This window comes from Bombus pyrosoma, linkage group LG11, assembly GCF_014825855.1.
Source record: "Bombus pyrosoma isolate SC7728 linkage group LG11, ASM1482585v1, whole genome shotgun sequence".
NCBI lineage: Eukaryota > Metazoa > Arthropoda > Insecta > Hymenoptera > Apidae > Bombus > Bombus pyrosoma.
In genome coordinates, this window is record NC_057780.1 from 12,798,791 (window position 1) to 12,822,850 (window position 24,060).

The 24,060-nt window shown below is 36.7% G+C and overlaps 1 protein-coding gene across 1 annotated transcript in view; it reads right to left on the bottom strand.

Annotated features, from left to right (window-relative positions):
- LOC122573008 (teneurin-m) overlaps window positions 1-23,799 on the bottom strand; it is a 653,565-nt gene extending 629,766 nt beyond the window's left edge. The window contains exon 1 of the mRNA XM_043738833.1: window positions 22,823-23,799. The gene's annotated coding sequence lies outside the window, so the exon portion shown is untranslated. The remainder of the gene's footprint in view (window positions 1-22,822) is intronic.
- Between the last annotated feature and the right edge of the window lie 261 nt (window positions 23,800-24,060).

The following is a 24,060-nucleotide window of genomic DNA, read 5'->3' on the forward strand; positions in this document are numbered from 1 at the left end:
TATTAACATTACAACGATAACTAACTTTCACGACAATTAATTAATAAGACACGATTTCATTGACAATTCCTAAATAAAGAAATTATGTTTTCAGAAATTTGAATGACGAGTTAACTCGAATCTTTATTTGAATTTGCTTAATAATTTTAAAATAGCGATGTATCTAATTCCTACAATTCATTGGCCTGATACAGAGATACTACGATTAAATTAGGAATATTATTTCAGTACAGGAAGTTTGATATAAAAAAACTCGTGCAATTCGATTTGTTCTTAAAAATAGATCGAACAAGATATACATACAAAGAAGAAACCGTATGGATGAAGAAGTTAATCCGTTTCTCGAATAGTAGATTCTATTAGGTTAGACAATTTCATATCTCGTCGTTCATATCGTCGCAATTTACAGAAACATTTAATTAGACATTTATTCACATTGTACCTCATATATTAAATGATATCATAAAACTAAGCTTGTTTAAAGAAATTTCAATATCCAAAAGAATCATAGTACGTATTAATATTGCCAGAATGATACTGGACAAACTTCACCGTTAAAATGCTAAACCACAAAGGAACATCGTATAACATACTCTAAACCCCAAACAGGAAGAAGAACAAAAGAGAATGTTTTTCGGTTTGCGTGGGTCGCGTAGCGTAACAAACAGGCGGGTGGGTGTAATCGTGAAATACACCTAGCAGCGTAAGACAACCCGACGTGCATCTGGAATGCAACTGAGAACGCAGATTGCAGGTGTCAGCGACTCGGTGGTCCAACGGCGAACTTTCGCCAAGCAGTATTTCATAAAACGTAGGCCACCGCAAACGAGCAACAAACATACTCGAGCTGTGGCTATGCGCGCCAGTTTCACGCTGTCTGAGCAACAGCTAGTTTATTCAAATTTGATGTAATCCCTTTCCACGGAACGTGTCAGCTTCTAATACTTGGTCCTTGTTACAATGAAACCTTTTTGTCTAATTTTTCTATCTCTCGTGAGATTCTCATGAAGAAGTGTGTATTTCAAATTCAGAAGTTTTCAATTAAAAATATTAATAAGCTACAAGATATTTATCGTAAGCATTTTACAAAGACCACCGAGCAGACAATTATTGATTATGTTAATAAGCTACGATATTTAGTAAGAACATCTTTAGGACTAATTGTTTGTTCAAATTAACAGTTCATGTTCATTTAACAGTTTTACTAAGTGCATGTTTGCAATACATATTTTGTAGCTTCCATGTAAATTTACACTGCTAATGAAATTTCAAAAAGTTCCCTTTAACATACATAATATATTTACAAAAGTTTCGCATGGTAACTGTACAATTACTATCGTGAACCACTATACACGTTCATACGCGTATACACGGAAATTTTCTTTCTCCTGTTTGGCTAACGAACCATCAAACCATGTTCATCGAATAATAGGACGCGTCGTTCTTTCCAGACATAAATCTAATATTTTTGCAAATACCGGATTTCCTTCAACTCAGCTAATGCAAAAAGTAAACACATAACAGAAGCTTCGGGCAACACGTGAAATCTTCTCAACAGTGAAATACGTCTCCGTACGTACGGGATCTCTTTACATCGAAGCCAAGGCTGAAGAGCAAAGCTGCGCAGCTCTGCATAGCTTGCAACAACGTTTTATCCCGGTAGCTCGATTTTCCGAATCCGAATCTGTGGACACAAGAAAAATCCCGATGTCTTCGAATACGCGATGACATTCTTTATGGCAGCCATTCGTTCGAATCGCCCCTTGTCCATTGTCTTCTGCAAACGGTCCGTGCGAACATCTTTTATAAGACACCATGTTGACGAAATGCGAATGAAATGCCAACGAATTGCTCGATATTGTTAGTGCAAAGCACTGATGGTCAGATTGATTGTAGAAACTTTGACGTAGAATTTTATCAACCGATTGGCTTGCCGATAAATCGATGTTTTACGATAATTTGAATCAATCTATACAGATATTGTTGCAGCCTATAAATATCTTTGATTCTAGTAAAAATTATTTTGAAAAGATATTCGGTAATGAGCTGTTCCAAATTCGTATACCTATTATAGGTCTTTGAAGTTATTGAATACACGTTCTATTTTTGTATGATGACGTATTATATGTAGAAATTTATCGAGTAATTAAATTGCTGTTTTGTATGTTTTATAATTATTTAAATTTGTTCATCGTCGTGGAGAAGAAACAGTTCAACTTTCCTAAAACGTAATTTTCACTAATTCGATTCAAGATTACCCAGTCCCATAACTCATCGAAGAAAAAGTCGTAATAATAACATTCTAAGATTCGAGACGAAAGTTCGCGCGAAGGAAGAGACTTTTAGAAAAAATTTAGAAAGTTCATCCGACTGATTGCTTGACTGCAAAGGCATTCTATGATGATAAAAATTCAAGAACCGACGAAAGTTTTTTTTCTTAAGCTAACCCAGAAGGGTTAAATCGAACCTACCCTTCATCATTTCGAACATAAAATATTCTAATAAGGTAGAGAGTCAGTGACGAAAAAGACAAAGAGGAATAAAGAACATTCGTATACAGAGATCAAGAGGAGAGTGATGGTACGATAAATTAGCATAGACAAACCTTGCTATCCGTTCCGAATTTTCTCAAGCATCCGTAATCGGCGTCATTTATTCGACTCTCCAATATGGCCATTGTTCTAGCGTGGCTTCTCTTTCTTTCGCGTCGCTTGTCTCTCAATCTTTGCACCGATGAAATTTTTGAGCGCCGTCACAAACGCTTTTCATATTTCAAAACCACCGTGTCTTGAGTTTTGTGGCTGTCGCAACGATTTCGATGTCAATTGAAACATTGATATCTTCTGGTCTAACATTGTTGTATTTTTAAATAAAAATTTAAAAATTTACATCACGTTTCAAAATTACAAAAGCACGAACCTGTGTTTTTGAAAGTAATAAAAAGATGGAATATTCAAATCTATATCATAAATTTAATACGTTGCTATTATACGATATTAGTTGGTAGAATTTGGAAAATCGCTTGGAAGTTAACTTTGCAAAGCCCCGCAAATGTCGAAATTTATTAGCGGAATATAATTCGAAACTACAATTCAAATTTGTGGTTTCTCGACTAACCAAACTTTTCTGTTAATTGAAGTCTTGACCGACACATCAATCAACGCTATTGTAACGTTCACTGTAACATTTTCTCCATACTTTAGAAGAAGAGAAATTTTTCAACAAAATTGCACGATAACCTTCTTTCCTATCATGTAATCTCTTTTTAATTGACAATCAATTTCTAATAAAATTGACACATCGTCAGTTATTTGATACTATTATTTTAAACATAGGACATAGTACCATAGAATAAGAATTTGGCAAATAAGAATTTAATTTCTGTTTCTATTTATCCCGAATTCTATACGCGATCCTCAATAGTGGATTTCACGCTAAACATTAATTTTTGATTTATCATTAAATTAATTAAAAAATCCGATAAATAGAGAAATTTAATATTAAACAAAATTATGATGCGATGAAAGAGATCGTATCATCATTTACGAATCCTATACACAGGCTTCTGTATTCATTTCACATTAAACATGACTTCTTGATCCTGTATCAAATTAATTTAAAAAATCGTTAGTCAATGAGCTTCGATATAAAGAAAAATTTCACAATTTTACATTTCGCTATAATAAAAGGAATCGAATCATTATCTACGAAACCCTTCGTATTGGTTTCCATCTTAAATACGAGATTAGAATTCATAGTGGCTCCTGTAGGATCACGTGCGGCATTTTCGATCACATCCTTGAAAGGGACCCGAAACCACTACAGAAAAATCGAAGAGTAAAAGGCAACATCCAAATCACGAATCGAGTACGCCGGGTTTATCGGAGTATAACGTTGAATCCGATAGAAGGGTAGCCAAGATACAACAAGCGAATTTCAATCTACGGTCTTTTGTTTCCCGAATCAAAGAAGCGAAAAGCCTTTCGGACTTTCGTAGATAAGAAGGACGAGCCGATAGTGGATGAGAAAACCTCGCGAAGAATAGAAGCGGCTTGACCTTTGAGGAGGAAGTAGAAAAGACCGAACTCCCAGGGCAAAAGAGTTTCGTGGATCTGTCTTTCATTCGACACGAATCTTCTGCCACCGACATTAATTAAATTACCAATGGAATACTTGTACCCTATTGGTGGATGCCCAATATTGACCAAGTGAAACAATGCCGGATAACACGATAGAATGGCCACTATAATGAATTGCATCTTCCAAATGGGCTAACTTTTTCTCCTATTACACTGTTTCAAAATGCTTTAGCTAGTACGATATTGCTATTCCTAACTTACTCAATGAAGGATTACAAACTTAAAATTAATTTGTTAGTGTAAAATGAACACCTGCTTGTAACTTATGAAAAAATTGGATTAAACTTGATCAAAAGATGGTACGAATATATAGCGATTCAGATATTAATATTAACTAAATTTTTATTATAATAATTGGCTATATAGAAAGCCATGATATTGAACAGTTAGAATCGAAACTCGATTCCATAGTAACCCTCAACTAATATCATTTCATTGGAATACTTATCTTTGACATATTTTATTTTAGTAGTCGTTAATGCTCGTCCCGATAGCAATTTCGTTTAACCTACATACTATGCGTAATAGCGGAAGAACGCCATTATCATTCATAGGGTTCTCGAAATGGAAGGTTTAAAGCATTCCTAGAGATTGAAATCTTCTTGATCGATAAGAGGAAGGTCATTTGTCTTTAGAAAATATGTGTTTGGTATTCTGGGGTCGTTTCCCTGTTCGTAACGATACTGTAAGTTAAGGAGCTGCTCGACCCAGTCGAAATCGATTCTGGATTTGGTCCGCGAACGTAGAGGCCGCATTTCCCAGGGCCAATAAATAGTGAGAAAACGACCATCGGGCAAAGAGGTTCCGCATAAATAATCCCATGACTCTGACAGTCGAGTACTCAGACTGTGCATGGTGGTTCAGGAGCGTGCTCTAGCCATGACGAGTGCCATGTTTTATGGAATGTTGAACCGCATTTAAAGCCTGGCGCGACAAGTCTGTCTCGAGGGCGTTTTATGTGTTGCGAATAGTCCGGCTGTGGCTGTTCCAAGGATTAACGAGGGTTGTTTTTATCCTCTCCTACGTACTGTATTCGCGTAAGATTTTTATACCTTCGATATTTTCAAGTAGAACCATGGGATTTTATTACAACGCTGCATTTCAATGGATATTCTTACCTTTTGAGAGATTCTGTATTTCCAATTATTTATTGAATAATATTAATTTACTCTGCCGTGAAATATTTTGTTACAGTTCTGAATTTCGATGAAATTATTTTAAAAGTTTATTTCTTCGCCAGATGCCAGATATACTCATACATTATTTCGTTGAAAAATGTTAATTTGCTTCATTATAATGCTGAATTTCATTCGAATAATTTTGGAATTCTTATTCTTTTGTGCGAAATATATTTTCATATTATTATAATTCTACTATATTTTATTGGAAAATACCAATAGCATTTTATCTTTATTCCACTGTGCAATATCTTATTACTAAGATTTTTATACCTTCGATATTTTCAAATAGAAACGTGGAATTTTATTACCATCTCTTTCATGCCTTCTATGCCTCCAACTGTGATCTTTGAATGGTGTGTTTATACCGAAAATAACATTCAACAGTTGTTCGTTTTGCGTATACTTTCGTCTCCTGTTGAGTCGTTGATGCGACGCCCCCTGATGCTAATTTATTTGGTCACCAAATGAATTCAAATCGAAATGATCGGTATCTCTGTTTGCAGTGACGTTTCGCTCAGTGACAAGAATGTTTTAATTACGTAGCACGCTGACAGCGTAGAGGTTGAGACCAAGTTAGTGCGGTAATTCACATGCACTTTGACTGCATTCGGCAAACATCGGGAACAAACTCGACAAGCTGGCTCCGATGTCACAGACCAACCCTTTCCCCCTTCCTCTTTCTCCCTCTCTCTCTCTCTCTCTCACTTCCTCTTTCTCGTTTGCTTGTGTATCGTTTTAGTCGAGCGAAACTGTTCGATATCGATCTCCCAGATGAACGCTCACAGATTTCGTTTAACCGTGGATATATTACAGATCTGCCATGCTTACAGAGTGAGTAAAAAATCTACGATATAAATATTTAAGTAACGGTATGGTAGTTTATTTGATAACGAGTTGAATCTATAGTACGATGATTCGATTAGATTTCGTCTTCAGTTACATTTAAATCGATAATATCCTAAGATCGAAGCCAAGGTGGGGTCAATTTATGCTTAATGGAATGAAACGTAAATTTTTCATTCGGATGATCAAACCAGATCAAGTCACCCTGAATCCTGGGATTTCGACTAATACGACTATGACATTATGGCTATGGTTCTTGAGGCTGGTTTTTAGCCATTGTTATAGTTATATGGATGTCCCACGATGCAAAATTCTCCACAACGTGTTCCTATTTGCCTGTGGTGATTCGCGACCATTTCGAAGACCGTGGGGCCGTTGTTCTGTAACTGTGGAATTACCCATGTTGTATTTTTAGTTCATAACAGGTCCCACGGCTCAGATAAGATGTATGGTGTAATGCTTATTTTCTTATCTCTCTGTTTCCTGAGATCTCGTGATGATATGTAATTTTTCTACCTCTATATATCGTTCATTAAGTTTATGATAAATATGTTTTCAAATAAAATATCAACGAAAAAAGGTATTAGTAGTATTGTACTTTCTTACAGTAAAGAAAACTCAATAATACCACAAACCAATAAACGAAGAATAAAATTGCTATTCACTTGTAGAGCAACCATGTTATCTTCATACAGAAACGTTGATGTAACTGGTTAACACCAACGCGATAGCACGGATACTTACATTCGATGTCGTTTCCAAGCACGATGCTAAAGAATACAATGGTGTAGCATGTAGAAAGCGTACAATGCAATGGGAAACGGGTACGAATGTTTATTAACCTCCTGTTGGTACGGAATCAAACATATTCTACATGTAAACAAGATGCGCACAAGAACTTTATTCCCTGTACAAACGTACAGCTAAAAATATTCACTTTTATTCCATCTTGCATAAAACAAAATAAAATCGTATATCGCTTAAAAACTTGTACAATTTGTAAGAAATATCAGATAAAAATGTTAGGATATTGTAAGACGATTTATAAGAAATCATTAAGTATTTTAAAATATTGTAAAGAATCTCAAAGTATATAAATTATTAGATATAACTGGAAAAAAGGAGGTTCATAAGCACCATTCTAAATTCTTCATCGTGCTTCATTACACCATCAAAGGTCTAAATAATTTAAAAATCCAATTTCCTACAGAAAAACATATTTTTAGATTATGGCTCACGTGACCACGAGAGATTCATGCAAACATAAAGGCGCGGCATTGTTGGGGTCGACAATAAACTTGGTCGAAAGAGTAGTAACAAGTCGTCAGAGCGTCGATTCGTACACATCCCGAGAACAATTCCCCGTGCTTCCGTGGAGCTTGAAAATCGAGAGACGTTCTCGACGAACGATTCAACGTTACCTCACCGGTGGACTCTCTGTTTGAAAACACCCTCTTACAAGGTACGCTGCTAAAGAATACAATAGCGCACGGTGCAGAAGACGTACAATTTGAAGGAGAACGCACGCTAGATAGAAATGTCGCTTGAAGTCGTGATACCACAAGAGTCGAGTGTGTCAAAGGTATTGTCGTGTAAACAGGTCGCGTGTAAAACCCGCTGCTAGTCACTGAACAGACTGAATCTTTCCACCTGACTCTATCGGCTCTCCCTTCTTTCGTTTCTTTTTGTTTTCTTTTTTTTTTTTTTAATATTTTTCTTTTTACCATGTACACGCACAATCTCTTTATTCAACATTTTACTTGGTATACGTGGCTGGATAACCGATTTCTGTTTCCTTTCTTCCTTCTTCAATTTTGTCATAATCCTATTGAGAGGTTTGTGAGCGATATGTCGCCCGAGGAATAAGGATTATACGAAGATTCTTTGCGATTTTAGTCTTATCGAGAGATATAGCTTCTTCTTTGTAAAGTTTAGGTTCGCGTTCGTGTGATTTAATTCTTTCAATGAATACATTCGTTATGCAATGCAATTGTTCAAGAATGTAAGTATGTAACGTTACTATGTAGAATTTTTTGGGAATTTCAACGAAATTTGTTAAATAATCGAACGAAACAGTGGCAAATTAGAAATTATTACTTAAAATAAAGCATTCATAATGAAAAAAGCGTGCATGCGTAAATATTATTCCTTTCTAGAAATCTTCCTAATGGTCTTAGGTATGTAAGGAATTTTATAATACGGTTATTGATAATGAGAATTAGATTTGATTCGTAAACTTAAAAGGCGTGTGTAAGTGAGCGGTTGCTTGATATCTTCGAAAAATAATATTCAAAATGTAAATAAAAGCTGTAATTATGGATTGAAGGAGATGGTATAATGGATAGTCGTCTCAACGATTCTTTAATTGCTAATTAAGAAGAAGATAGTGTATTGATAATGCGTTGACGTATTTCAATAAAATCGATATTCAATCATATTCTTCTCTAGAATATTCAGTGTTTGGACGGCTGCTTTTATTTACTAAATTCAAATAAAACTCATTTAGTAGCTTTGAATGCATGCTACCTTTTGTAAAATTTTCAATAGCAAAATACCTACAAGCAATGGAAATTTCAACGCACTGGTTAAAGTCATTTAAATTTCAATGGAAATCAATATAGGACGTTTTATTTCCAATTTATTGTATTATGATAGGGAAGTATAGTAAAACAGATTTTTCACAGAATGCATTACAATTTTATTGCTTTTAAATTATTGTGATGGTTGTAAAAATTATTGTAAAGCACCGTGGGATCCAGTCGTACATTTCTAAATGAGAAGTATATATTTCTTTGATTGTTTATCATTTCTACTTTTTTATCACTCAATTTTGCTATAAATATAACACCATATTTCTTTTTATAAATCTTATAAATCTTTCTTTCTTAAAGAGATAACAAATTTCAAATATAAAAATCGGTGACGACTATTCACACCATAGTGCTACATGTACACCGTAGTGAAATTTCATTAGTACTAGAACAAGACACGGCTACCATAATCATATTGATAAACTTTCAAACAAAGTGTAACTCATTCGTAGAACCGTTACAAGAAAGTTAACATCCAAATTTCGTCTACAAGCACGGTTAGGCCTCGACTAAAATAAATCGACGAAGAGAATGGAGTCTCGTGCGACACATTCCAGTCGAACAAAGTAAGGCGTTACATATATACCGGTGGGCTATTCGGCACAGGTGCGCGTCTCTTGCCTCCGCCTTCAGTGTCACACAACTTTTACGTTATTGCGATCTGGTCTTCGACGCGACCGATTTATCCCCGAGATTTACTTCGCTTTAAAACGACCCCGAAACGTCTCGGCCTCGCCGCCAACGCCGCGGACCCGTTCTTTCTCGCTTTCTCGATCGAGTTTTACGATTCAAAGTTCCTTCGTTGTTCGTTAAAATCCGAACGAATTCACGCGAAGCGAGCGATCCAACCTTGGAAAGCCACTTTTCAGAAACGCACCGATCGTATTATTTTACTCGAACGCTCGTACGGCCCACAAACGTTAAAACTTTACGAGCCACTCTGAGCTTTCCGGATTTCTGTCAGAACCGAGCGACGCGACGTTTTTCGTTTCGGTCTTCGATCGGCGACCTTGAAGTTCCAGATTGTGTCATCATCCTCTGTTTCACTTGATCCTCTCCTACATTTTAAAAAGAATTTTCCTCCAAACAAGTTTCAATTGAAAAATTGAAATTGACATAAAAATAATTGCTACTCATAGGATTGAATTGATTAATCAGAAACTGAACCTTAAAATGAGTTAGGATGGACAGTAGCAATCGGTGATATTGGCACCTAAAGTAGCCAAACTAAATGTCCATTAGCGTTATTAAACTCCATTAAAAAAAAAAGAATGCAGCGGTAATTACTTCAAAAAATAATTTTTCACTTCTATGGCGTAAAATTTTGCATGCAATATTTCCTCTATATCATCAATAACTAAAATATTGCAAAGTAAACCGGTGATACAAAAAGTGTCAAATTGTTAAAAACGCGTCATCCATTGTGCGAAATAAATAACCTTTTGTTGGAAAGTAACGCACGAAGCTCTTTGTTAGTAACATAATATTCGAAGCGTCGCGTCAGTAAAAATAGAAAATGTTGAATTCATAAAACTGAAAGAAAGGGAACGAAGCGGAACGATTTATTCAATTAACCTGTCGATTACCTAGTCTTTTCACGTTTCGTGCGCCATAGATCATTCGTTATTGAAATTATAATATAATTATTTGGAATTGGTTTATGTCCTTTTCGAACAGTATGAATCATGTCATGAATAAATTATTATTCGATGTAAAATGAAATAACTAACAATTATTATCAAAAAGAAGAAATCTCACATTTTAAATGTCTTTCTGTAGTAATTTTTAATAACAACTCTCACTGGAAAACTACAAGAATTATTCATATTTGCCCCTTTCGTTATATCGCACTCAAAAGAAGCATTAAGAAATTTTTATCCGTCACTGATATACCGAAGAATGAAAATTTCAAAATCAATAAAATCGTAAAAGATAACTTAAGGAATTCTAATCGAACATATTTTTGTAAAAATGATAAAACTCGTTTGAATTCCGATTATATTATTCACTTATTATTTATTACTATTATAGTAACTTATGCAATTAAAAAATAAATCAATAAAAAAGAAGATAACGAAATTCAGTATAGAAAACAATACCTTGTGGTCACAGAGAATACGAGTTGCCCAATTAATGATGAAACAAGGGACAAGTGCTAATTTCACCGATGACAAATAAACGCGCGACAAGCATCAGATAGACAGATAGCAAATGTGTCACGGTAAACTATTAGACCGTTGATGCGCGTGATCGTGAGAGATATCGGTTAAAAATAGAGCGACGTTTTCGCGAAACAAATATCAGAATGCAAATCCATGCAGGTTAGACGAGGGCTAGTCAGAGAGACTGACAAAGCGGTGCAATCACGATCCACGGCGGGTAATTAGTTAGCTGCGTGTACCGACGCTTGATCGTTTTCGATTTTTCTCGGGTGTACCGCGCGTTAATTACCGTCGACGATCGATAGCCAAGTCACGAGCTTCGCGATCACGCCAATGCGTGTGCTCGGTTAACTTTTCACGCCATTTCACTGACTTATTTCCACGCTTATATTCTTATATTATACCAAATTATTTCCACAGCCATAAACGTGATGTAAGTACCAAATGAAATAGAAAATAGAATTATACGTTCAATTTTGAAAAAAAAAAAAAAAACTATTCCAATTTACTCGAATACTCTAGAGAATTTCATTTTTTCGAAATTCCATTGAATTTACCAGATTCACGAGTCCGAAATCTGTAACATACAACATTTTTCAGAACAGATAAAGTACCGCAGCCGCACTATGTCAAGTTTGACAAAACCAGAGTATGCTTTATTGGTATCTATCAATCACACAGTGAGAAAGGTGAACAGTTTATTTAATACACCTTCCCATGAATTCTCCAGTCGATTATTCAATTATTTGCTTTTCTTCACATACTATAGATTGATAAAGATTTAAAGCAGATTAAAACATTCATTGACAATCATGACATAGAAATGTATTACGAATATTTGAATGGCTCTATTTAAGAATCTCTTCATTAGACGATTTTACATAAAATAACCAAGACCATCTAATCGTTTCGTGGAATCGTTCGTCTATATGTATTTAAAAGGTACAAGTGTCTCGTGAGTTATGGACGAGAGTGAAAGTAATTCATTCACATATTTCCTCGCGAAGCAATCATAGAGATCCACGCAATCACCATCAACGCACCACTTTAGGGGACCCAATTTAAACCACATTTATTTATTCCCTCGACGAAGATCCACAGCACGGTCAATCAATCAGCTTCAACATGCTAATAAACCGCAAAGAACAACCACCTCTAGTTCTCCAGTTTGACGACAAAATTTATTTTCCACTTGCAGCCGAACCTCGAAAATAGCTAGACATGGGATCCAATGCTAGGCGCTGTCGTTGCAGAGGACTCTCCGGAAGCATGGCAAAAGTAATGGAAAGGGAATACATTTTTTAGCGTCGGTGGTCCGGACTACGGTTGCCGGATTAACAGGGAAAGTGGATAAGCCGGGCGTCAAGGGCCGGGCAGAGGTGAGGCTATCCCGAAAAGGGAGAGGGTGGACTACGTACTGCCAATAAAAGCCGGGGTGTCAGTATATCACGTGGCTCTGCCTGGTCGTGTCCAACGATACAGTCCAATATATTACCCAGATAGCCATGCTAATTCAGCTCTAGCTCCCGCCGATTCCCCGCTTGGTTGCCTTTGCCTCGCATGCTCGTCCGTTTACGCTCCTACCCTCTCCAAACTCACCCTCTTTGTTGCTCTACTATCCTCTGGATCATGTGCTTCTTGCTAGTAGCCAGAATCGAGTATGTACACTCAGTTTCATAAGTGTTGGAACACTTAGAGAAAGTTAATCTGAGAATTAGGAACTTGCTAAAGCCTTTAACAATTATCATTTGATTTGAAACTTAAGCAAACTATTACACAGGCAGACAAAGATCATGAAATCTTAAGATGAATTCGTATGTTCAACGTCAGAACAAAAATCCTATCTTTGCGTATAATACCGTTAAGTTTCTTCTTATTTTTACTAATTGTATCTCGCGAATGTTACTTTAACCAATCCTGGCACTCGTGTCATCCAATTTTTTATCGTAATTTTCAATTTCAATCAACATTTTAAGCGAACTGTTGTAAGTTACAAAACTTTTCCAACAAAGTTAGGGAACTTTGTGTAGGATACGTATGATTCTTAATTCACAACCATCGCCCATTCCTCTTGCTACTCTTACAAATAGGTTCTACAAGCTTTTATCTTGTACAGGTGATCGGTTAATCGTTTGTTTGATGCTTTAAACGAATTATCGTGTTTTATAAAATTATATCTAACCAAAAAGTGTCGTAATAGTTTATGAACGGGAGTGTACGTGTGCACCTGTACACGGTTACATACGGAGGATGCGTTTCGTCATTCCTGCGAATCCAACAATCCTCCGCAGAGCCGCCCTACGTGGCAGGGATTTCAGCTGACATTGCATCCTCGTTACGAGGCATTATACGATCCATTCTGATAAGGGAAGATTACCCGGGCCGGATCTTTGCTCCAGCGAGAACCCGATTTACAACCACTGTCGATCGCGCTGAAACGTTCATTGTTTTGTTTATTGAGGTATATAGCGAATACAATAAAATAATTTATGAACAGAAGTGTTTTGTTAGATAGACAATTTTTTGAGTTTGATATTTTGCTGTGTTTGTGGGGGAAAAATGTTTTGGACGCTTGTATATTTGGCGTTTCAGGTATAAATACTTTGTGAGATTTACTCCAAAATTGAAAAGTACAATAACAAATCCTTTAGCTTCGATACTTGAACCTATTTGTCAAGGAGAAAGGTTTCGGAAGCTTTTGAACAAGAAGTTCCAAATGTAAGAATATTATGTTTAGAGGGATAAACCGTCTAAGAAAAATGAGCTTGCTAATTTAAAGAAGTCAAACCATGTCAAACATCACCGAATTGTTCAACTAAGTGGATGTTACGCAATCTAAATCGATATCGACTCAAGAAGCGACCCTTCTTCGAATGCTTTATCGTTTCACCCTTTCATCAGTCGTGTTCAGTTATGCGCGTATCCTCACTGAAAACATTCAGATCTGGAAACCGGTTTTAAAAGGCCTAACGAACTGTGAAGCCGAGCTAATTGAGACTGTGGCAAGACGCGGCTGTATCTCGCTGCCGGAACCAGTTTACGACAGGTATAACGCTGTCTCATCGCTTTATGAATGCTAATTATCTTAAACAGAGGCTGTGAAGACGAAAAAAGTAATTTGCAAATTATTCGTCGTCGTTCCAGTTGTCTTTCGCGTCCTAATTATTTCGTTTGGCCCGAGCCTAGTTGCAATTTGTCCCCTTTTTAAAACTGCTTTTGTCGAATTTTCAGATGGAGCTTTCATACTTTCTCTGATTACATCGGGGCCAGGATTGATTTAATAAACGATGTTTTCCAACTGGACGCTGTATTCTCAATTTCGGTGTATTTAACGCGATTTATTATTTCGCTTGTCAACAGCACCGTTTTTTTTATATATTTAATTATCTGGTAGTGCGATGAAATAAAAGTTTCCCGGGGGAGAAACAGCATGATAAACCGGGGATATATCGCGTCTGGTATTCCAACGCGCAAATTGAAAATCGAGTTATGAATATTTTCGTGCGATTGTAAAGGCCACTGTGCGCCCATAGGTAGAGATGTAAAGGGACGTAATACGGTGCACGGAACGTAATACGCTGCATCAAGAGCTATATTTTCGATTTCTTTCGAATAATACGATATTGAATTTCGTGTCAGATTGGATTTAATATTCCCCCGTGCTTCACGGTGTTGGCTCCGTCGCGCGAAATCCAAGGTCGGGATTCCCGATCTCGTATGTTCCTTCTATTCACCATCAGGAATGTACAATACAATATTAAATAACAAATTACGCAACATCCTCCGGGATTCATATTGCTTTCATCCTCTCTCCGGTTTATTTATTCCATGCAAATTTATCTAATAAATTCATATAATTTTAGTGCGAATTTGGATAATTTGGTGTCCTGTGTAAATAATCCAATGCCGACACTAATAATTTTTCTGTTAACAAAATAAAATCATCTACTAGCAAACAGTACAGTACAACATTCGAACAAACGAAAGGAAACGATTGCCAAATGGCATCGGCGAAAAGCGGTAGCGCCGGGACTAAATCATTAACGTGGCTATATACCAACTCTATCGTACGAAGTTCTTAATTAAACAGGTTACGTCTCGTGTTTCCTTTGATTTCTCAACGATCGAGTCACCGGGCGCCACCCTCGCCGCGATTGCAACTCAAAGCGGCAAGAGGGTAGCCGGTAGCTGCTAGCCAAGGGATGGGGTGTCGCCTCTTTAGCTTGCGCAAGTATTTTCGTGGAAAAGTTAAATCCCGCGCTGCGCGCTGCGTGCTCGAGGACTACGTCGGGCGTACATTATTTCATTAACCGTACTTTTCCTCCCTGGTCTCTACCTCTCTGACCCCGTCGTTGCTTGCGCCATCGTCGTTACCGCTGCCGCTGCTCTCTCCAACGAGGAGAGCAAGAGAGGAGAGAGAGAGAGAGAAAGAGAGGAAGGGTTGTAGAGGGGGTTGGTTAGGGCAAGGGGACCAAGGGGTTGGAGGCAACAGGACTGGGAGAGCTGTGCGCTTTAGCTCTGCGCTATTCTAACCGGCTTTTATATTAATTAATTTGCTCAAGAGTTTTAACGACTTATTGCACTTCAATTAACTCGTTTTAAATTGCATAATCCGGCGACGCGGCCGTGGCCGGAAAATTCATTCGGTAATAAACCCAATGGCTTAACTGGCCCACCGTTGTTTCCACGAAATTCCAAGAACCGATCGTATATTTACTTGGATAGACCTCGATTTATGGAAAAAAATCATATAATATAATGGAATAGGTTAGCTAGGCAACTTTGTGATAAATAATATGCACGATTTTCTTTTTAATGGTAATATAAAAGTTTAGTGAGCCTTATCTATAGTTTAGATAATCTTTTTTAGTTTCCGCAAATATTCGCCCTGTTTTGATTGTTACGCCCTGTAATAGATATATTAAATACTTCCATAACGAAAAAATTACCATCATTTATTTATTAATAAAATAGAAGTTTAGGTTTTAGTATATGAAATGTATTAAGAATAAGTTTTGCAAAATTCCACAAATTAATTGCCGAGAAGCATCAGCAGTGTAATTATTACATTTTTAGGCGATATTCACGTGAAAATATTAATAAATAAAGTTTTATTTAAATATTTACATTTAAAAATAAAATCTATTCGTTTTTGTGTACAGTATCTGCTGATTACAACCGATTTGCTATTGGGAATAATCGATTACCGATAAACCGTTGTTTATTAAATAGCTGTTCCAATATTAATATCTTCTAATAATCTCCTTTTTCTTCTCATGAAATTACCAACGAAATACCATCGTGTATAAACGTGTGAACATTGGTAGATGCTGTATCAAAAAGTGTTTGAATTTATGTACCTCGTGGCACAACCGGGCAAAGCGGATTTAAAGTTTCAAAGATACACACATGGTAAAGCTGATGAAGAAAGCGGAAGAAGCATGAGGACGAGAATTTGCAATTCATGAAGGAAAAAGACGTAGCAGCGTTTGTTATCTTTATGTGGTACTAGCAATCCTCCGGGCAACAAACAAAAACACATTCCGTTTCCAGCTATTTAATTCAAAATGGCGAGAAAGAACATAAATGTCTGAATTAATCATGACACGAGTTGCTTGCCTAACTATTATCAAGAACTTTGTTGCTACGTTAAACAAAATTTGTTGTCTGGCTGAAATTATTTTTCAAGGTGAAGCAAGTTTGCAGATCCTTTATTTGAAAATAATTTGTAGCGTTATGTTTCAAAACCGGCTTTGTAATTTTCATATGATCACAGAAATTTTCATTTTTTATATTTGATAGTGTAGACCTCAAATAATTACCAAATTACAAAAAAGCTACATAGAATACAGTGACAGAACAACGTAGCTTAAATTTCTTTTCTTTTTATTTTCTTTCTTTTAATTAGCTTTATCACCAGCCTCTTATCTTTTTCTCACAATAGCACACTCGAACGCGTATTTTTACACAATTAAGCAAATCCTCCTTAATCCTACTGAGTTTACATTATAGGCTCAAAAGTCCAAACAACATGAGAATATTACATTAGTACATTAGTAGATTAGTAAACAAATATATTAGTATATTTAATAATTATATTATAAAAATACATTCCCTTGACTATTAACGCATACGGTACATCTTCATAATTGTCTAGAACTTAGTTCGTTTAAAATTTCCTAAAATACCAATTATATTTGTTCACTATGAATTCAATTTTTCATATCTGCAATGCTGCGTGCTAAAAAATAATTTTCATAGTGAACTTTCGTACAATACATTCCCCCTCGTATATCGTAAAACTTTACATACACGATGGACACAGATTACTGGAGAAATATTTTTCCACAATTCCACAATTTCGCGATTTATAATTTCATTGCATAATGTAGAAGTGAACGCGTTGACCCAATTAATATTTTATGACGCACGGCCAATTACATTCTCGTGAAACTGTCAACCCAACTTTGAATATGAAAAATGCTACTGAAGAAAAAGCAACTTTATGATATCTTGTCAAAACAGCAACAACCTTCTTTCCGTGCGATTACCCTCCGTGCTAACACGATTACAATGCTGCTGCGATGTAACAAGAAGCGAAAGAAGAACAGCATAATTCATTCGAGCATATAAGAAGAATCTCAACCAAGACGCTTTACTCTAAACAAGACTCATGAAGAAATCAACGAGGTAAACGTAACACCAAAAGGAGTTACATAAAGAGAAATAAAACGAGCATAATCCGAGGCAAAGAAAATCTTGCGGAATCCAAAAGCGAAGAAAGAAAAATGTGAAACAGATAGTAGCATGTAAAATGTCGATTCTTGGAAATTCACGCATTATGTTCATCTTTATATCTTTAAATTCCTTATAAATAAGTGCGCCAAAATCCGCAATCTAGAAATAAACCAAATTTCCAACGCTATGAAAAACGCAGGATTAGAAAACTAAGTTATTTAAAGAACATAATTTAAACTAACCTACAGCTACCAGTAATCGAGGAATAACTCAAAGGTTGATCTCCTGGGAAAGAAATGTGGATGGAAAGGGGCAGAGGGAGATACGAGGAGTTACGGTACAATTCAAAGGGAGGAGTGAAGCTGTCCTGAAATGAGGTCGACATAATTGCACCCCTAGTCATAGCGTTGGCAAAGCAGGAGGGGATAGATGAAGGAGGCAAACGATGGTAAGAGAAAGATAGAGCCATAGAAGGGGTTAGGTAGGCTGAGGAGAAGGAGGGTTGGTTGGTCGCCATCTATTGTCTCTCGTAGACTCGACTCGGCCCTGATTAAATACTTGACACATCCCCGCCTGATCCAGGCCGGCATAACTTTGTTCGAATTGTAATTACGGCCCGGATCGGACTCCGGTTACGAACGAGTTCCAACCGAAAACCCCCCGGAAACTTGGTCGTCGTACCCCTTTCTGAATGTCGCGGTTCTCCTGCCTCCACGATCCCTGGATCCGACTTTCCATCCAATCTGAACGAGCGCTCGATCTCGAAACAGAAATCCTTATATCTTATCTCGCGCAATTATACGCGGAAATGTATCTTGTCTGCTCGACGGAAGTTCCTATGTGCTCTGTGTACCAAGGGAATTGCCATTTCCGTCGTTCTTTGCACGGTTCGAGCTCGATCCATGTGTGTGTGTTAAAGTTTAAGGGAGGTTTCAGACAAGTTACTGGGTTTTGTGACAAATTAGCTATATGTCATTAGAAATATCGTTCGCGACGTTAGTTGTGTTAGTTACGTTCTATGCAGTGTTTTAACAAGTAGACTACGGATTTTTATACATGTATGGGGTATTTAAAGATTCAAAGATACAGAGATCATGCATTTCGCACACTCATTTAAGAAATGATATAACTCAAAAGACACACTATTGGCGGTACAGAGTTGTTTAATTTTTTGTAGTTTTATTTTTTAATGATATTCGAATAAACAGCCTTTGAACAGTTCTTTGTGAAAAACCCTGACGGAAATCCGGCAATTTGACATTTTTTGTTTTAGCTAACAAACGATTTATAGAAGTGAAACCACCTCTTAAAACAATTGCGAGTTTTCATATTACTGTGAATATTTACGAAACCATGTTAAATACAAAAAAAAGGTCAATCCAATGTTTTGTAACTTTTCATGCTGTATATTGTGGTGGTAAAGTAATTCCATCGAAACACATAAAAGCTAAAACACAACAGGATTGGTTAAATAACTGAGTGGCCGATATGTGTGCTAATAGTAGTGCCAAACGTATATAGTAATTGACAAAACACGAGAAGACAATCAACGGTAGAGAAATAAATTTAGATTAGAAACAATGGTATTTCATTGATCGCAATCTGACCGCTTACTTTACACGGAGATACGTGCCGTTTGAATGTACGCGAATGGCATTTTGTTAAACGTATAAAGGCAAAAATATCATCGCGGGATTTCGTTTGCGAGGCTCGTTATCTGATTACAGAAGGCATGCTACTCCGAGGCATTCGCGATCTTGATGTATACGTGTGTCCGTGACGGCTGTTCCTCGAATCACGCGCGATCCCTACAAATTCTCGAGACACACGCGAGCCAATCCCTCAGCGATTTTTTCTCAAAAAAGGGAAGCCTTTGAATTTTACGAATAAATTCGTCATTTGTTTCCTACACGATGGTATTCGTATTTGCATGAGCAAAGGAATAATTAATTTACTCTGGTTTTTAGGTCTTCGCACATAGGAAGGTGCAAATACTCTTTTCCTATCTGCGAAGAATTAGAGATAAGAATTTCACAAATATTACAGTATTTATATTTTCATTGCAGAGCAGGATTTTGTAATTAAGCTTAGGATAGGTGTACTTAAATTTTTCAAGACAACACAATTTTTCTATTTGTAATAAACGCAACGATACACGAAAAAAATATAAAAAATATATGTTATAAACAATTTTAAGGTCTCATCTAGAATAGGATCTTATATACCATATCTCAATGATCTCAAAAAAATCAAAAGGAATAATTTTTTACTATTATATAATACAACAATCGTCGTAAGGATTTTGAACAATTTACAAAGTTATGAAACAGCAATTTATCAATTTTTAACCAAAAAAATTCCAACATTTTTGCATTTTTCGATTTTCTATAGGTGCGTAAACATCCACAGTCTATTAGCCATCGCATTAAAATTCTCATCAAATATATAATTCATAGATTTCATGAATTATTCACATTACCAACTAATAATCTGTCAAATTACAAGCTTCCAATCCTTCGAATTTTCAATAATAAGATGAACATAACAGATATGCTTCATTAAATTATGAAACGAACGTTATTAGTTGCTTTTCGGTCTGACAGATAATAGTACGAAAAATATGACGTAAATGTGAGGAACGCATTGTAAATTAGAATGGCGGAATTGTCACGAAAACCGGTATCAAATTTATGGACAAGCCGAGCTGGAAAATCTAAATCCCTCGTGATTGTCTGTCAATTATTTATGATTGGCGGCAATTTGTCCAATGGAGTATAAGCCCTGGCGGAATGGGGGTTTACCGGCTGTCATCCAACGTTTCGGACTATATTACTCGTTTTTATTCTTCCTCGCCAATGTAACAGTCACCACGAGCAAAAAATAATTTCCGACTAGTAATATCATGTTCCTGACAAACCCTTCTTTCGATATCTTTCGAACATCTCGATACTTGTTACTTGCAAACATACACATCTCCCGTTTTTAAATATTAAGGTGCTATAATGTACTAGATGATTTTCAATGTTAAGCTTGTCAATTTAGATAAAAAGGGATATCGTGTAGTATTTTACCAAGCCTATGGGCCAAACTTGGGAACACGAGATACTTTGTTTTATCGTAATAGTTTCAACATTATGTTTGAGCCTTTGAATTTTATTTTATATGCATCATGAAGGCACTCGATAAATACAATTTTGATTACAGAATTTGTTTCATAAATTAAAAGGCTACAGACGTTATATTATAGAACGTTAAGTATACGATTTGAACACAATAACCTAAAGCTAACAATCCTTCGATCGATTAACTATGTCGAGGGAGAAAGGAAGGAGCAGGACTTCGTTATCGTCGAAAATTCCCGCGTAATAGGACTTGTAATGTCTAACGGGACGACATGCCATTGTGGCAAGTGTCGTGTCGCAAAAACGACGCCACGCGTTGCCAACGGAAGGGAAACGAAAGATGTTGCGACTGGAATCCCACGCAAATATTTTCTGGGCCATTTCAGAGGAGACTCTGAATTCTTTCGACTTCATTCCAGCCGACGATAAGCCACGATATACGGAACGGTACTCGCGTGATACAGCCACATTGATCCACCCCTCGACGACCTAACTTAACCCCTGGACTTGACCGATCGTTTAATTTTGATTATATTTTAAATTAATGAAGTTACGTGAAAGATAAGGTTAGAAGGTTATAGTTATCGTGTGTCGTTCACGCGTTTGGTTGATTGTTACGAGTTGCTGAAAATATGATATCCTTGATTTTGGATTGACTATAATTAGAAAATAATTAGTGTACTTTTGAAGTCAAATATGAAATTTTATGGTAATTGGTTTAACACATTTAAAGGAAATTTGTCATTCAACAACGAGTGAGAGAATATAATTTATGATACGGAAAATATATCGTTTAAAAAATTTTTTCTTTCAATCTTTTACAAATATGATGAATCAAAGAAGCGAGACATAAATACCCTAATTTGTACTCTATAACTACTTTAATAATATTCTTATATGTATAGAATATACGTGACATGTACGTAATACACCTGTTCTTTAAGAAGAGAAATACTTTCATTTTCTTTCAAAATCTTTCTCTAGAATTTTTTCAATAGAGAGTTTAAAACGTGTAGATATTAATTTTTTCTATCGGCTGTCGATAGTATTCTCGATCTCACAATCAAAAGACGTTCGAGTTAAGCAGCACCGAGGGTATGTGTCGATAAAAGAAAACTTATAAAACAGATGTGAAAGAAAAAGCATTTAGGAAATATTTCAAAAGCTATTAAAACTTTTTCAGTCGAATAATCTTTCTCGCTCTCTCTTCTATGTTGCTTAGTTCAGGAAAAGAACCTTTAGGAGATAACTTAATAATTGAACGAAATTGCCTTCGATAAAGTACCATGGAGCTATTTACCCCTTAATTTCCGATTTCCTTGCTGTAACTTTATGTTAACAGTTACCAATATTTACTTCTTTCTTTATTACTGAGTAGAAAACAAGCGTTAGAAAACATAAAAATATTATCATAACACGGAAAATTTTTCAATTTTGTACATGTAAACTGTCATAACGAAAAGAGACTATAGGAAATGATTTTCAAATATCATTTTTATGTAACTATTTGTATGCAATAAACGTGAAATATCTACGTGCGACAGAATTGATTCAGTTTTCATCGTCTAAGGATGAATAAAGAGCTCAATGAGTTAAAATTATGCATGTCTGAAACCTACAATTATTTCATTCTTAATGGAACAAGGATTTCTTTACCAGATATTTTGAAATTTTAATCCACCGCGAACATTGTGTCAATTTTTAATCAACCAAAATATCGCTGATAAAATTAATATAACGTTGTCCACAATCCTTACTTCGTTTCACAAGAATAAAAAATCCGTCCAAAATGCGCGAATTTATCGATATCGGCGTGCAAACCGCGTGCGCGCCAGTGTTTACAAATTTATATCAAAGATTGTCTCCGCGGTGCGATATCAGCAGCAACACTTGTTGCTCTTTCCTTCTTACAAAAGATTGATGTTTCCATTTCTCATTCAACGAGACTTATATTCATTCATGTATCGCTGGAAAATCATTTCGACACCCTACATTCCTCGTAGAACGATAAGACAAGCGTTTAATAATAAATAAAACGAGACTCACCTGCCACGTTGACGAAAATCCAGTCTTCAGAAGCCACGTTCACCGAAACCACGCGTTCGTTCCAATTTCTTCACCCTTCGCTCTCGTTTACCCTCTCCGTTTATGATTTCCCCGCCATGTCACGTCGTAGCTGGGCTTTCGTAGTCCCTAGAGTCTTCTTACCACAGATCGCACTGCACGTCACTGTGTCTCTCTTCCTATGTCTCTTTCTTTTCTCTTCCTTTTCTTTATTCTCACGTGTTTCTATCTCCAACCACTCAACAAAAGTTCAACGTGTACAATATACTACAAAAGTACAGTGTACAATATATTTCTATACAATACAAAGTTCACCACACCACATGATCACGCGACGAAATAGAGGATTTACATCAAGTTCACGGCTTGTTTCCTCATAGAAGAGAAATACCCCGAAATATAGAAAAGAGAGCTATCGATATCTTGCGAGTAGAATCCTTCTGGTGTCTTTTTTTTCTCATACAAAGTTTCGAATAAGAAATAAGAGCGAACGAAGGTCCCGAGAATGATAAATTATAAAATGTAAATATCGAAATTTTCAGTCGAATTCCTCTTCGCGGAAGTATTTTAACAGAGTGCAGAGTGCACGGCGAATCTCGTCACGTGGCGGCGAACATTGATCGTGAACGACCTTGGTGTCTCGGTGCACGCTCCCCCGAGAAGGTCACCAGCACGTCATTCACCTGTTACCAAGATCAAAGACACGAATTGAATGCTTTAATCCTTTGAAGACCTATGGAGAAAGCGCTTTACGACGAGGTCACGCAAACTCCAGCGTTATCATCGATCATGAAGAAACGAATCAAGCACGAAGAAACGACATGAAGAAGGTTTTCAGCATGACGCGTCCTCTGCTGGCTGGTACCACCAGTGGACGCAACCGCCGCGTGTTTCTGTCAGATTCTCCTGTGTTTATAGTTTGGGTTTAGATCGTTCTCCAAGAGACCACGAGGAACACGTCCGTTCGCGAACTGTTCGCCAAACGCACTGACGATCCCTGCGGCTGGTTCGCCGGTGACGTTGTGCCTTCGCGGGTTCGATTCCCGGATGAGCATGCGCCACGTTCCATGCTTTGGAGGGAGGCTGCTACTCGCGGAGGTGCATCCACCACGGGAGGGTGGTTGCCAGGCGGTTTTTCCTTTTTCTCGTCTTTCCCAACTTTTGTCTCGTCCCATCTTTTTTCCTCCTAACCCTCGTTATACGGTGGAACTCCGTTTATA